This window comes from Tachyglossus aculeatus, chromosome X4 (genome assembly GCF_015852505.1).
Source record: "Tachyglossus aculeatus isolate mTacAcu1 chromosome X4, mTacAcu1.pri, whole genome shotgun sequence".
NCBI classification, from domain to species: domain Eukaryota; kingdom Metazoa; phylum Chordata; class Mammalia; order Monotremata; family Tachyglossidae; genus Tachyglossus; species Tachyglossus aculeatus.
The window spans coordinates 23,926,277-23,941,436 of NC_052098.1; the positions used below are offsets into that span (position 1 = coordinate 23,926,277).

At 41.1% G+C, this 15,160-nt stretch overlaps 1 protein-coding gene across 1 annotated transcript in view; it reads left to right on the top strand.

Moving 5' to 3' along the window:
- Positions 1–15,160, top strand: part of LURAP1L (leucine rich adaptor protein 1 like) — a 38,465-nt gene that overhangs the window by 6,991 nt on the left and 16,314 nt on the right. The gene's annotated exons all lie outside the window — the stretch shown is intronic.

A 15,160-nucleotide genomic window follows, 5' to 3' on the forward strand; every position in this document is an offset into this window, starting at 1 on the left:
GAGCACAGATAGCCCTCTCAGCAGGGTTGAAGGGGCACCCTCCCCTAAGTTCTAACCTGGATTGTTTATGTAAAGCACAGAAGAGGTGAGAGTATGATGAAAAATGTTTCCTACATTTTTCTAATTGGATCCAAACCACTCTTTATTGATGTTGGATAGAATGAAGAGTTCTTTTTTCTCTCCAACAACAATGAGAAATAGAAGACTTTAAGACTAGCACATTACAGGAGCATTAAATGAACCCACATAAAAGAGAAAATGTCTTCATTTTAACTCCAGATACTTTCACACTTGACAGTGTCAGGCAGTTTGTATTAAAACAGATTTCCTTAGTCCAAGGTGGGCATGGGATAGGGCCAGAAAGAGATGGAGTGACAGAGAGAGGAAGTGAAATAGAGAGAGAAGGAAAAGTAGAAGGAGAAAGGGAGAGGAGAGTGGGAAAGGGGCAAAGAGAAAAATGACAAGTGGGCAAGAGGGAGGAAAGGAGAGAAAAAAAGAAAGGGGATCAGGGAAAGGAGAAGAAAGCCAAAAAGAGAGAGAGGAAAGTTCACCCACTGTTTTGGGTGCCTCTGCTGCTTCTTCCTGGTAATGATGGTGATCACCATAACGAGAGCAAAAGAACAGCCCAGTATAGACCATTAAATTCAACCACTGGTGTAACTGGGTGGAAGTGGTGACAGTGGCATGGCCAATGACAAGCCAGTTCAACCAGGCTGCTGTCAGCACAGCTGCTATGTCTCCCCAGGTGGCAGTGACAGCAGCCCTGGCAGCCTTCCCAGCTGAACTGGCCCAACTGGGGCATGCATGACTGGGAGTTTTCAATGTACCAGGAAGTGCATAATTCCACCCACACCAGAAACTCCTATTCTTAACACTACCCTTCAGGTATCAGTGCACTGTAGTGGTGATGGTTCTTCATCCCCCTTTATTCCCCTCCCCCTCTGGTCTCTGTCTCCCACTCCTCCCCACTCCTTTTTCCTCCTCCCCCATTTCCTCTTCCCCCATTTCCTCTCCCTCTTCTTCTCCCTACTGTCACAATTGTGGGAGCTGAAGGGTCCCTTCCACCACTCTATCCTAAATGTTTTCAAATGGCAGGACAGAATATGTAAGCAGGATGTCTGGTCACTGTGGTAGTAGTAGTAATAGTATTTGAGCACTCATTGGGTGTGAGATACTCAACTAAGCACCTGGGAAAATGACAGCAACAAAAGACATTCCCTACAAATAGAAAACGTAAAGTTGACTCCTATGCTAAAACAGTTCAAGTGGTTCTAAAGAAATCTGTGGTAGTTTGAATGTTTTTAATCATTTTGAAATGATTAAACATTTTGAAATGTTCTTTTGATTGACAAGAATAAATTCCTCATTCCCGAAAGAACTTTAAATTCCCTGTGTAAAGTCAAGCAAAGTCCATTTAGAAAATTAATGTCTCCCTTACCATTTCTTTCACACACAGGCACACTGGTGAAAAGAGAAAATAATTATTTCTCTGTAGACTGATTTTTAGGCATCAGTTGTACCCTAGTTGCATACCAATATAAAACTGTCATAACAGGCCAATCACTTGTAACCATTTTTATCAAACAGGTCAGATCTTAATGAAGTCAAACAGTGGTATCTGAGAGCTCACTGGTGTGCAGAACACTGTACTAAGCACTTGAGAGAGTACAACAGAATGGGTAACCACATACCTTGCCCACAACAAACTTACAGTCTAGAGGGAGAAGCAGACGTTATTATAAATAATTTATAATATATAATTTATAGATAAGTACATGAGTGCTGTGGGGCTGCGAGTGGGGTGAATACCGAATGCCCAGTGGTCACACATTCAAGTGCATAGAAAACACAGAACGGAGAGGGAGCCAGGGAAAAGAGGGCTTAACTGGGGAAGGTATCTTGGAGGAGATGTGACCGTAATAAGGCTTTGAAGGTGGGGAGGTTGGTAATCTGGCATATATGGAGGGGGAGGGAGTTCCAGGCCCAATGGAGGACTTGGGAAAGGGGTTGGCAACAATTAGATGAGATCAGGGCACAGTGAGCAAGCTGGCATCAGAGGAGCAAAGTGTGTGGGCTGGGCTGTAGTAGATCAGTGAAGTAAGGTAGGAGGGGGCAAGCTGAGTGCTTTAAAGGTGATAGTAAGGAATTTCTGTTTGATGCAGAGGTGAATGCATCTTTTCTTTTTTTTTTTTTTTTTTAGAAAAATGATCCAGGCAGTAAAGTATGGCCTGGTGTGAGGAGGGACAGGAGGCAGGGAGATCAGCAAGGAGGCTGATGCAATAGCCAAGACAGAATAGGATAAGTGCTAGGATCAGCAAAGTAGCAGTTTGGATGAAGGGAAAAGGGTGGATTTTAGTCATGGATCCAAAGGAATCAATTTGTAGACCGATTAAAGGAATAAGGGCTTAACATTAAACATCAACAAATGATTAAGGTTCTTTTTATAAGGGTGGAACTTTGGAATTCTTAGGAGCATTTTCATGTGTGTGTGTGTGTGTATATCATAAATAATAATAAGGCATTTGTTAAGCACTTACTGTGTCAAGCATTATTCTAAGCACTGGGGTAGATACAAGTTATTCAGGTTGGACACAGTCCCTGTCCCACATGGGACTCACAGTCTAAGTAGGAGGGAGAAAAGGTATTGAAACTCCATTTTGTGGCTGAAGAAACGGAGGCACCGAGGCATAAAGTGACTTGCCCAAGGTTGCACAGCAGGTAAATGATGGAGATGGGATTAGAACCCAGGTCCTCTGACTCCCAAGCCCATAGTCTTTCCCCTAGGCCCCACTGTTTCCCAAAGCACACGTCAAAAAGATCTTCAGTATCCTACTAGGTCTGCCCCCCATTAGGCAGGTCTGCACCTGGACAGACTCAGTTGGGAGAGCAATATCTGGAGGTTAAGTCAATTTGCCGGGCCTAATATCCCACCCTTGGCCATCATGACTGCTATTAATGGAGCAGCTCGGCTCTCTAGGGAGAAGAACCTGATGGCCCAGCCTATCTTTTTCTTCCCCCCTCCCCCAAGCCTATCTCCCAGTTTGCTGCCATTGTGGCAACCCCATTAATAAAAGGGGATTGATAGCCCCATCTTTCTCTCCCCCTGTCTGTTGCTGGTATGGTGGCCACAACCTCACTCCTTCCTTAAGAGAGACCTATTGATCAGGTCAGCTCCTTCCCACTGTCTGGGCAGCCGTCCCCTGTCCTTCTGCCTCTTTGTACTTCAGAACCAGCCTACATTTGTGTGTGCGTATATGTGCATCTGCATGAGCGGGTGTGTGTTGGGCTAAATGTGTGTGGGGGGGAAGATGGGGAGGGATGGAATGGGTGATTGGGCAAGTGAGTGCGTGGTGAGTGCAGGGGACTGAATGTCCGGGATGTGTACGAGAAAGAAGGGAGAAGGTGGTGTGAGGGAGAATGAAGCGGGGAAGGTAGAGACAGAGGAAGAAAGGCAGAGAAGGCTGCTTCTCTTTCCATTTCCCTCGCTAGGCAAAGCCAAACAATTTGGAAAATCTGCTATCATTGTTTTATAGGATTTCACTGGTGTTTTGTTACTGATTCATTTATTTTGATTCAATATTGTTTTTTCCTGTAGCCCAATTTGAAAGGCTATGCCTAGCCGCTTATTACCAGGAAACACCAATAGCAGACAGACCAGGTTGGTGTGTAGCAGCAAGAGATAGATGACTAAGTTTGACAAATGCCCGGAGGTCTGTGAGGGAAAGGAAAATCTTTCACCCTCCCAGGACCAATCTTAGGCTCCATCCAGGCCCCTGGACTTTTGGGCCCTAACTCTATTTTACATTTGGTCTATGCCTGGTCCAGAGAGAATGATAGGAAGCAACATAGCCTAGTGGAAAGAGCACTGGCCTGGGAGTTGAAGGACCTGGGTTCTAATCCCAGCTCTACCACTTACCTGCTGTTGGATCTTGGGCGAATTACTTCTCTGTGCCTCAATTTCCTCATCTGTAAATTGGGGGTTCAGTACCTTTTCTTCGTCCCACTTAGACTGAGCCCTGTTGTGGGACAGGATCTGTGTCTGACCTGATTATCTTGAATCTACCCCGGTGCTCAGTACTTGGCAATAGTAGGCACTAAACAGATACCACTTCCAGGAGTCAAAGCCAGTTATGCAAAGCTTTAGCATGTGCACTGTCTGTGGGATCTACTAGTATCATTAGTCATCCAGAGTGGTGCCTATGGCATTGGGAAGAGTGCTGGAAGACACTTAGCCATTGAAATAACCATAATGATGACATTTATTAAGCACTTAATGTGGGTTAAGCACTAGGATAGACACAAGATTATCAGATCAGGCACAGTCCCCATCCTCCACAGGGCTTACCATCTTATTCCCATTTTACAGATGAGGAAACTGAGATCCAGAGAGGTTGTTACCAGGATTACTCAGCAGGCCAATAGCAAAGCTGGGACTAGAACCCTGGGCTCCTGAACTCAATCAGTCTATCAAGATACTGTACTAGGCACTTGGGAACATACGGTAACGGTAAGGACTGGCCCCTGTCCGTGAAGAGCTTACAAGCTAATGGAGGAGAGGCTGCGTGGCCCATGACCCTGATGCTTACAAAAGTGGCCTAGACAAGAGGGAGTGCATTGATTGACTGGGATTTTCCCAGAGCCCCGAGGTAGTTGCAGAAATGAAGTGCTGGGGGCCTGCTGTGAATGGCATAGCCAATCCAAATATCCCCTCCTCTATCAAGGACAGTATATCCACTGCAGTGATAAAGAGGACTTAACCGTACAAAGAAAAACTTGGAGTTTAGTGTGTTATTACACTATGCATGCATAGGTTGTGCACATTTCAAAATTTTAATTATCAAAAGAGCCAAGTGAACAACCTAGGTTTACACCTGCTTGGACCTTGTTCTTTCTACCTTTTCCAGTGAGCTTTGCCATAGACAAAATGTTATTTTATATGCTCAAACACAGATTATTAGATTACTTTTTCTAGAGCCCCAAAATACTAATCTGGGCATGGAGCATCCCTTCAAGGCATAGGTACCAATGAGTTCAGGAATACCTGCCACGACCTGGAGTCTAGTGTGTGAAAAACAAAACAAAGAGCTGAGACCCAGTTCTCAATCGTTTACGCAGACTAATGACAACCAGGGGCAACCCCCAAATAAGAGTTAATAGCTTTGGCTCAAGTCCTACCAGGGAAAGGGTCCTGAAAAGTGATGGGACAGAGGTGGAAGTTACATATGGAAAATGAGTTCAAGGACCAGAAAGGGAGATGGGGAAACTGAATAAGAAACTCGAAAGGATAATGGCATAGTCTTAATACAGCGCTCTGCACACAGTAAGTGCTCAATAAATACGATTGAATGAATGGTCTCATGAGTTGAAATCAGACAGTTGGAGGAATGAGTTGTGGAAGGTCACTGAGCATATCTGGTCATCCCAGCTGATGTAGCTCTTGGGTACATCCTGAGAGCATAACAGGAGATAATTTTCCTAAAGTGGAATGATTTTAGAGTTTCTGCAGCCAATCTGAACAATCATTCTCTTGTCTAGACTGCATTTATATGAATATGATGGGTGAGTTTACCAAATATTTGAATTTGACTTAACATCTCTGTTCAGTTTTGATGGAGTCAGTGAGAAGGTATTGTACCGTTGTACATCTTCTCAACTGAAAAGCCGTGAAAGAATCCCTGATTCTTTTTGTCTAAGGAATTTGAACAAAAATTGAATGCATAGAATACAGAAAAATACCTGAAGCACTATAAATTGGATTTCATCCCATGATATAAAAAGATAGGTTATCTGGGTCATTCGATACTCTAAAAGGTCATTTGATACTCTAAAATTAAATGGCACGTTGACATACAAAACATTAAATTCTCATTGATCTGACACTGCCTGAATTCAAAATTCATTGATTTAAATTATCTGGAAATCTTTGGAACTGTTTACAAATTGTCTACTTACTCTAGTGTATGCTCCCAAGTGCATAGTACAGCAGTCTCCTCACGGGTGTTCAATAAATTATATCAATGGATGGATTTTTCTTGAGTATTAAAAATCTACCCTTAGTGCTACTCAGTAATGAGGGTACCTGAAAAATACACCATTAATGGGATGATTTGCAATTAATCATTGAATTATATGGCATAATTGAGGGTATCAGTAACTTTAATCCTCTGGTCATTGATTTCTTGAGTACTCATGGTACACTTAAAGGAATTCGTCTTGGAAAATTATCTTAGTCACATTTGACATGTACATTGCACATTTTACCTCAAGAGTTTGGAACACTTTTAAGCATTACAATAGTTCTGTCAGTTGCTCTTCAGAAGAGGAAACTGAGTCAGAGAAAACCAACACTATCAGTAGCAACAGTACTGTTTAGAAAAAAAAAACAAAACTGTCTCCCCTACTTAGAATGTTAGCTTCTTGTTGGCAGGAGATGTCTCATGCATCTGTTGTACTTTCCCAAGAGTTTGGAATGGTGCAGTGCACTCAGTAGCCACTCAAAAGAAACCATCACTACTATTACTACTATTCACTGAGGATTGTTTTATGTTGTTAAGTAAGATGCCCAGGAGGAGTTTGCAGCATTGCTGGTGATAAACACCGAAGATTGATTGCAGCATTCCTGACTTCCATTAAGAAATCCTGGAAATGGATGGTAGGCCACAATATACTCTAACCCACTCTCGACCTTTAAGCAGGAGCATGTTTTGGATATTAGTCCCAAATGAACTTGGTTACCATGTATTCTGGCTTGGCTACTAAATCCAGAATCACCTGAGGCCCTTTATTAATGGTACTTTTGCCCCGTTAATGCAGAAATGACTGCATAAGCACCCTCTGGCCACCATAGTGTATTGTGCAGATTATAATAATAATTATTATTGTTATTACAGGCATACCCCAAGTTACAACCACTCTGGGGAAACAACCAATATTGTTTGATACTTTTCCCCGGGTTACAACCACCCTTCGATACATCCTATATTGTTTGATGCTTTGCCCACGTATACGCCCGACCGACCCCCACTGTTTCGGCCGAGCGCTACAGGTAAGTAAATCCCTCCCCCGCTTCCTCCCCCGTACCCTCCCCACCTGGGTTGAGATTAAGAAATCAGCGCTGGATGGATCTGGGAGGAAGTTCTGCTCACAGTTTGTGTCAGATTTTTCAAGGGGTTGAAGAGACCCCTGTGCAGATAGCTAAAGAAGGTCTTGAACTGAGGAGGCAACCTCATTGAGAAATGAGCCAATGCCTATAAGTTAATTTTATCTTATTTGGAGGTGTTGGTGTCCACTAAAGACCTCGTCAAACTGCAATGCATTATTGCCAAATGTCTAAACAGATGAGATCAAGGTTTCCCCACCAGCAGCTAAAATCACAGGATTAAAATTGTTTTTACACGTTTCAAAAAAGCAGTTGAACTTATATGATTGAAGAAGAAGCCCATCCTGGAAAGGTTCAAAGGTGTACAGAAGTGTTCAGAAGAAGGTAGTCTGCTACCAGATGCTCAGAGAAGAAATGAAAAGATGGCTGCGTTCAACCTAAATTGAACCCATTCTTCACTAAATTTGAACAACTATTTAGACTGCGGGCTAGGGACTGAATCTTAATTGGATTTTCTGGTAATTACACCGGTGTTTATTATTATTATTAATAATAATAATAGGGTATTTAAGTTCTTTCTATGTGCCAAGCACTATTGTAAGCACTGAGGTAGATACAAGGTAAACAGGTAGTCCCATGTGGAGCTTACAGTCTTAATTCCCATTTTACAGATAAGGTAACTGAGGCACAGAGAAGTTAAGTGGCTTGCCCAAGGTCACACAGCAGACAAGTGGTGGAGCTGGAATTAGAACCCACGTCCTCTGTCTCCCAAGCCAGTGCTCTTTCCACTTAGCCCCGCAGAGTACCGTGCATATAGTAAGAAGTGAATCAATATTAGTGCTGGCAAACCCCACAATTCAACCCGGCTACTTTCCTGAGGTAGATTTTCCCACAGACTCTCCTGTTATAAATTGGGATCCATTTCAGAACCGCTGAAAGACTACTATAAAATTTCTTTTCGTGCTATACACTATAACATTAAATGTCGCTCAACTATTTTTTAATCTTCATTAAAGTATTACATCACAATATTACATAAAAGAGGAGTTGGAATATGACTGTGAGTCTTTATAGGAAACTGTAGAATTAGAAGCTTATTCTGCTGACTGTGGTAGTGGTTTTTCAACTTTTTCAGAGTCACCTCTGTCAATTCCATAACAGCCTGGCCGGCTTTTACTTCTTTACAAAGTAAAATTGTTTACTGCTGCATACTGATGTGCCTGGCTGGCAACCAGGTAAGCCCACCCTCATCCCATCCCCTCCCCACCCCACCACTCCTCTGAGCCTGAGAGCAGCAGAAGAAACTGGGCAAAAGTTTTCAAAAGCCATAGATGAGAGAGAGGAGAGAAAACTTGAAAGAGCAGCATGGAGGGGACAGGGTGAGAATGGAGAGGAACAATACAACAATTTTACTTCAAATACAAGTAAAAGTTGCTATATTTTCACCTATCCATTCTACCTATACTAGTAATAGATATCTCTTTACCCACCCTCATCTTCCCCCTTCCCCCACAGCCTGTCCAAACATCTTTTGATTCATAGACATGAGAGGAAGGGTGTTCAGGGAGGGGTCTCCTTTTTGTAAAATATTTATCTGGTGACTAGGCTTTAGAAATACTGAGCCCTAGGCTAAACCACAGCTAAATTATTCAACACATGACCGCTGTTTTCCATTATCAATTGTTATAGTGTAGATCTCTCAGCAGGAAGAGCACTTGTGAAGTTGCCAGTTGATTTACCATTGCAGGGAGGGAGAGCTCCTTCCCATACACAGGAATGTTCTGGAGTTATGCTCATTAATTTCTTTTTCAGAGTGGAGTTAGCTTGTGTAGTCAGGGTATGCCTACAGGCAGCTGACTTACGAAAACCAAAAAAGCACCACTACAGGGGAGGTGTTATAGCTCTGTGACACCTGTCCCTCTAAGTAAGAAAACCCTCCCTACCAAGGTGCTCTCTGGATCTTGCTGCTCTACAACCCTCCAGGCCAGATCAACCCCTTAATGTCTGCTCTATTCAGGGATCAACAATTCACTTTCCTACAAGTCTTTTTCTCTTCTTTCCATAGATTAGTGACTTGCAAGCTGCTCCCTTAATCTTATGGGTAATTAGCAAACACTGCAGGAGTCAAAACACCACATTCAACAAACAGATAAGCAGATGAAGAGGGAGTCTGAAAGTTGGGAATTTTACTTAGTTGATAACTAAACCAACATTTGTTGAGTCCTGCTAATAGCACATGTTTCTACACAGAAACCTATGCCTAGAAGACTTATTAACCCACCATATATCGCTGAGGTGTCTGCCAGGCCAGCAGTAGTGTCAGATGCAACAGGTTAGCAATAGTTATGTCTGGTGGGGGTCTGCTGTTGTAGGTCCCTCTGAATTTAGCTATGGCGTCAGGCCCCAGGCAGGATTTTTGCCCAGGATTTTAGCAGGATTTCATTAGAATTTGCTTCAAGGAGCTGGTCCTGTTTGGAGAGTGTTTAGAAGGTTGTCTCAAATCCCAAACTTCCTAATTTGGTGAACTCCTGGAGGGAACCAACCCTTCCTTCTGAGGTTAGACTGCCAGGTGGGCAACTGAGTTCTTCAACTTTACCATTCCCCTACTCCCTGTTCTGAGCTCTTGGTGCCTACCAGCTAAGAAGTGGGCACTGTGGAGAGTAGAGCCTACTGAGTTTTAAGCTTTAAGGAGAAAAATAAACCGCATCGTTCTGCTACTTATTCCATTTACATCTTTTACAAATAGGCATTAACCTTTTTAGCATTATGCATGTTGCCACTTTTTGGGGTGGTATGTAATTGCAAAAGTACATTGGGCTTTCTTCATAAGAGATTGTATAAAGCAAAGGTTTAGGATCATTATTGGCCTCTGGAGGCCTTGCTGGGGGGCTACTCTTAATTCCACTGAAATGAATCCTAGGGGTTATTTAGAAGATTAGGGAGTGGGGACAGAAAATATTTCATTAATCAAAGGCTAATCTTTACTCAATGCATGATACAGAGCAGCTTGATTGGGGAATAGAAGGGTGGGTTCAACCCTGATCTTTCTCTTAAGCTTTCCTTCCTGACCTTATGTAAACTGCCTCAGTGATTGAATGATACCTTCCTAACTGGAAAGTTTTGAAGATTAAGATGACACCTATAGAAAAGTTCTTCAGGAGAAAGTCACTGTATAAACACAAAATTGTTTTTTTTTCCTCTTCTAATACCGGGATTTGGCTTGCATAAACCTGGGTGGACAGGTTGGGTTTATATGGGAGGGTAGGGGAAGAAAATAGGGTCAAGCAGAATTGCTCTTCTTCTTCCCTGACTCTTGCAAGAGGTGGGGGAGGATGCCCTAGAGGTAGGCAATTTCTTCCTCTGTTGCATCTGTGGACAGCGACAATGACCATGCCCACTAGTAATATTCTGGTGACACTTCCCCCACCCCAAACCTAGTAACTTCCTTAGGTGGTGAAAGAAAGCTGGAGTGCTGCCTTTCAGAGAAGTCACCCCTGTGCCCTGAGCCCAGGTTGAGAGAGTCATAAAGATAAAAATGATATAATCCTATTCATGGGCATGTGAATTGGTCCATGTGAAAGACTCACTCAGAACCTAATGGGTAATTAAAGAGCTGCAGGGGTTCCTATAAGCAGCAGCACAACACACTCCTCATGTGTGATGGTGAGAGCTCACCTCCTCCAGGAGGCCTTCCCAGACTGAGCCCCCTCCTTCCTCTCGCCTTACCTCCTTCCCCTCCCCTGTATATATGTTTGTACGTATTTATTACTCTATTTTATTTGTACATATTTATTCTATTTATTTTATCTTGTTAATATGTTTTGTTTTGTTGTCTGTCTCCCCCTTCTAGACTGTGAGCCCGCTGTTGGGTAGGGACCGTCTCTATATGTTGCCAACTTGTACTTCCCAAGTGCTTAGTACAGTGCTCTGCACACAGTAAGCGCTCAATAAATACGATTGAATGAATGAGTGAATGAATGAATGTGTAACACAAAACAGTGAAGCCTAAGGTTGCTAATGCTATGAACTGCAAAGCTCAGAGCTGGCAGGACTATGTGCTAGCACAACCCTAGCACAAATGAAACACTAGCTGCATAAGTTACCTTTTTTCCCCTAGTAGACCACCACAATGATCCTGAAATTGTGTTTTTTCCACATCTGCATTTTTTGAGCCAAAATTCATTCAGTCGTATTTATTGAGAACTTACTGTGTGCAGATCACTGTACTAAGCACTTGGGAAGTACAAGTTGGCGACATATAGAGGTGGTCCCTACCAAACAACAGGTTCAGAGTCTAGAAGATGACACCTTATACATCAGTATAGGCCTTTTTAAACAGCTATTATTTTTTTTAAAGTAGTTACAAAATTGCTTTGCCAGGGTTTTCTTTCATTAGGTTATCCCTGGAATGAGGTGCTTTCCACTTCGTTTTATTAATTATCCCATGTGTCCCTGAGCCTGTAATTTGTGTTTTTCCAGATGATGCATGTACATCTGGCCCCTCTTCTACCGTCATTTGGTTACTAAATAACAAGCCTTTTTTTTTTTTTTTTTTTTTTTTTTACCATTTCTTTACCTCCCAGCCATGTCAGGGTCAGGTGGAAAGGTAATGAGTGACTCCAGTCTTCCGTGGTCAGTAAAACAGTGTAATTTTCCAGCTGGTGAAACATTTATCTAATGAAGTAATCTCCTGTCCTCATACCTGTGAAGCTGGCATTTTGCATGGGAGCAGAATTGATAAAATCAGTGTGTTAGGGAGAGGCTTAAACTGTCAGAAGATGCTTAGTAAATGATACAATACACGGGTGATGAAGAGTCAGATATTTAAAATAACCCACAAGAAACTTCTATAAGATATCCGATGACTTCATTCAGCACACCATGAAATAAGCTCATATCAAATGATCATAGCTTCATTAACTTTTTTTTAATCTGTCTTGCCCCATTGATTCCACGATGAACTGAAGTTGATGACAAACCATTCAGTTCTGTTTCAATCGCAGTGTACCATCTCTGTTGCAAATGTTCTGCCTGGGGCATTTTGGGGATTTATATGGATGGATGTCTTCCACTTCTTGGGATATAGTTTGTTAAATGTGAGGCGTGTTCCACCTTTGGCCAGCCCATCGTTGTTTGGCTTAAAGTACAGCCTAGACCAGGTCTTTGGCCCCAATATGCTTCTTTTTGTGGACGGTGTTTGCAAATTTTCACCTGGCACTTAAGGTGCAGCCATCTTCTCTTCACTGAGTGTTGCTAATCAACAACATTTGGTATTATACTAGGAAAAGCCAGAGCTCTAGGAATGTAATTCAGTATTATTTGCTTATAATATTACCGCATGAGAGCTTCACAGTCTATAAAAATGAATAGCAGTAATCTCTGATGCCATTAGCAAAACCATTAACTAGCATTAACTCAAAGCAATGAGGGCTTCTTATTGTATCTGAGCTCATTTTATAATCATACATAACCATGTCTCCTTATTGGAATTAGTGTGTGGGAGAGCTGAAGTAATTATTATTTAGACACCTTATTAACTGCCTAAAAACCAGCAACTTTCACGGTATCTATTATTAGTGTTCCAATGGGAAAGTATGTTGAACAAGAGAGTTGTAGTCGCAATGCTAAAATTCACAGGTTTCAGATTTTCCAAACTTTTATTATTGTCTGTTCATGCAGCTTCTAAATAATTTGTTTTGTTTTCCACATTTTTCCTTGCAAAAGCCACAAATGACTAGGAATATTTAGTGGAGGCTCTCAAAGTCAGAAGGGGAATATATCTTTCATCTTTGATGCAAATTTGCAGTGCATTTAAATTCCATTCTGTTTTTTGAGGAAAAAGCTATAGTACAATATTCAATTCTCAGCCTCAGTTAGATTGAATAATTTGAAAAACCAGCCCATAAGTTACATATCTCAAAACTTTTTGCATGAACAGAATTAAGAGTTACATCAGCATGTTAGTTTCTCAGAAAGCAAACAATACATAAGGAAGGGAATACTAGATTGATTAGTACATTTGGGAAACAATCAAGAGCAAGTCACTTGCTAAGTTTGTTTCTACTTCAACTTTTTCTTTTAAGAAATAATTAAATCCAATCTAATTATTTTTACTCATTTAATCCCTTCTTTCTGCAAGTGTTCTTGTAAGCTAAACTAATTTCTCTATTGTAAATATATTGGAGTTTTTAAATGGTCATAAGGGAGAAAGTTTATTACCTTGAAGAGGAAGGAAAATGGGTAATGGAAGTATAAATGAAAAAAAATATTTTTAGATTAGCATAGGGAGAATAAAAACATGTGTACTTTCACATAATAATTGAATTTGTGTGCACCTATTCCCCGTTTACTAAACCTAAAACCCCAAACCTTCCATTAAAATGTCTACTCTGAGTTTTTCAATATATCAACTGTCTATGGACTCCAAGTAAAGCTTTTATTGACTACTGAGATGGATGCAAGTAAAGTATTCAAATATATCCCCAGTGCCCAAAGTGCACTGCATTTAGCAGCTCCTCTTGTTATAAACAATTTGGGTTTCAGAGGGATCTTTTGTTTGTTTTTTTAACAAAAATCTCTAAGGCACGATAGTTGCCATAGCAAATTAGTAACATGATGCAGATTGTAAATTTGCTTTTAATTGAAGAATTTCGGGTAGTCTAAGGATACTAATCATGCCCAAAGGAATATTCTTGTTTCTACATTCCGCATGCTAAGTATGATAGATCAGTTGGTTATGCATGACTTTTTCTAGGCACACCCACACATATGGGTAAAGTTCACTATTAGACAAAATTATACTTACATATGCATCACAAATTATCTTTTTAATGATTCTTATAGCTACAGATAATATATTGACAGCCAATAACACTAAAAAAAAGTATTTACTCTTTGATGGTTTTACTCGTCTGAATTTACAAAATAATCCATAGACCAAATAAGAATCATTCTTCTAAATCAGGCTAATGTTAATATGCTAAGGGACAGTCTCTCCTATGAATCGATGCCTTACCATGAGGATTTTAATCCACCGCAAAGGGATTTTGTCTAAATGTGTCTTTTCTATGTGTTCAGTAGTAAGCATCATTCTTCAGGAGAGTTTACAATAAGGGACATGGATTATTAAGAGATGTAAGTGTACTGTAGTTGAAATCCTAGCTATTCTGTTGGGACAGGGTGCCTGCCAGCTGATGGAGAAGGAGGAAACCTCTGCATTACTGTTGCACCAGATGTCCAGGCATGTTATAATTAATCCATTATGTACCATCTGCTCTGATACTTTCTGACACCAACAGTCATATCTTGCCACTGGGTATTGACCTAAATGGTTGTGCTTGTATTATCATGCCTTCAATTGCATGGAAGTTTGCTTTAGGGGTTTTCATAGCTGTGTTCCCATATCGGTATAATGCAAAACATACCACTACAATATACTTCTCTAGCCAACAGGCCCTGTATATTTCTGGTACATTGAATTGAAGAAATTCAGGGCTCCAGAAAGTCAAAATAGCCTTGAGGTTTTCTTTTGTAGCCCTACCCTTTTTCCCCAAATCAAATTAACATGCTCTAATCATATAAAAGAGAAAACCAGAAACATTGGATTTCCATTTGCTCTCTTCTGAGTGCACTGTCCCATCTGCAGCAATATGCTAGACATCTGCTTTTATCACACTAACTTGTGGCACTTTGGAGCGGGAAATGATGAATTAGCACCGTTAGTTCATTTTCATGGGTATGAGTGTAATCTTTTAACCAGCACTTAATCTAACTGAATTCATGTTCAGTACTGGGGATATTTGGAAAGTGCATCATTTAACTTGATTCCAATATCAAGTGGGTTTTGGTTTTCTGGCCACCAGAACAAGAGGATCAAAATCAGGAAAGCTTAGTTGTATTATTGGTCATATTTCTCGTTCAACAATGATGTAAAAATGGAGGTAAAAAACAAACAAACCAGCATCTCTCTGGTTAATTTGGATTACAAAGACAACCAAACCAAACACTTGGGTCAAAAACAAACAAAAACCTTACCACTTTGAGACCTAAACTACCCACTTT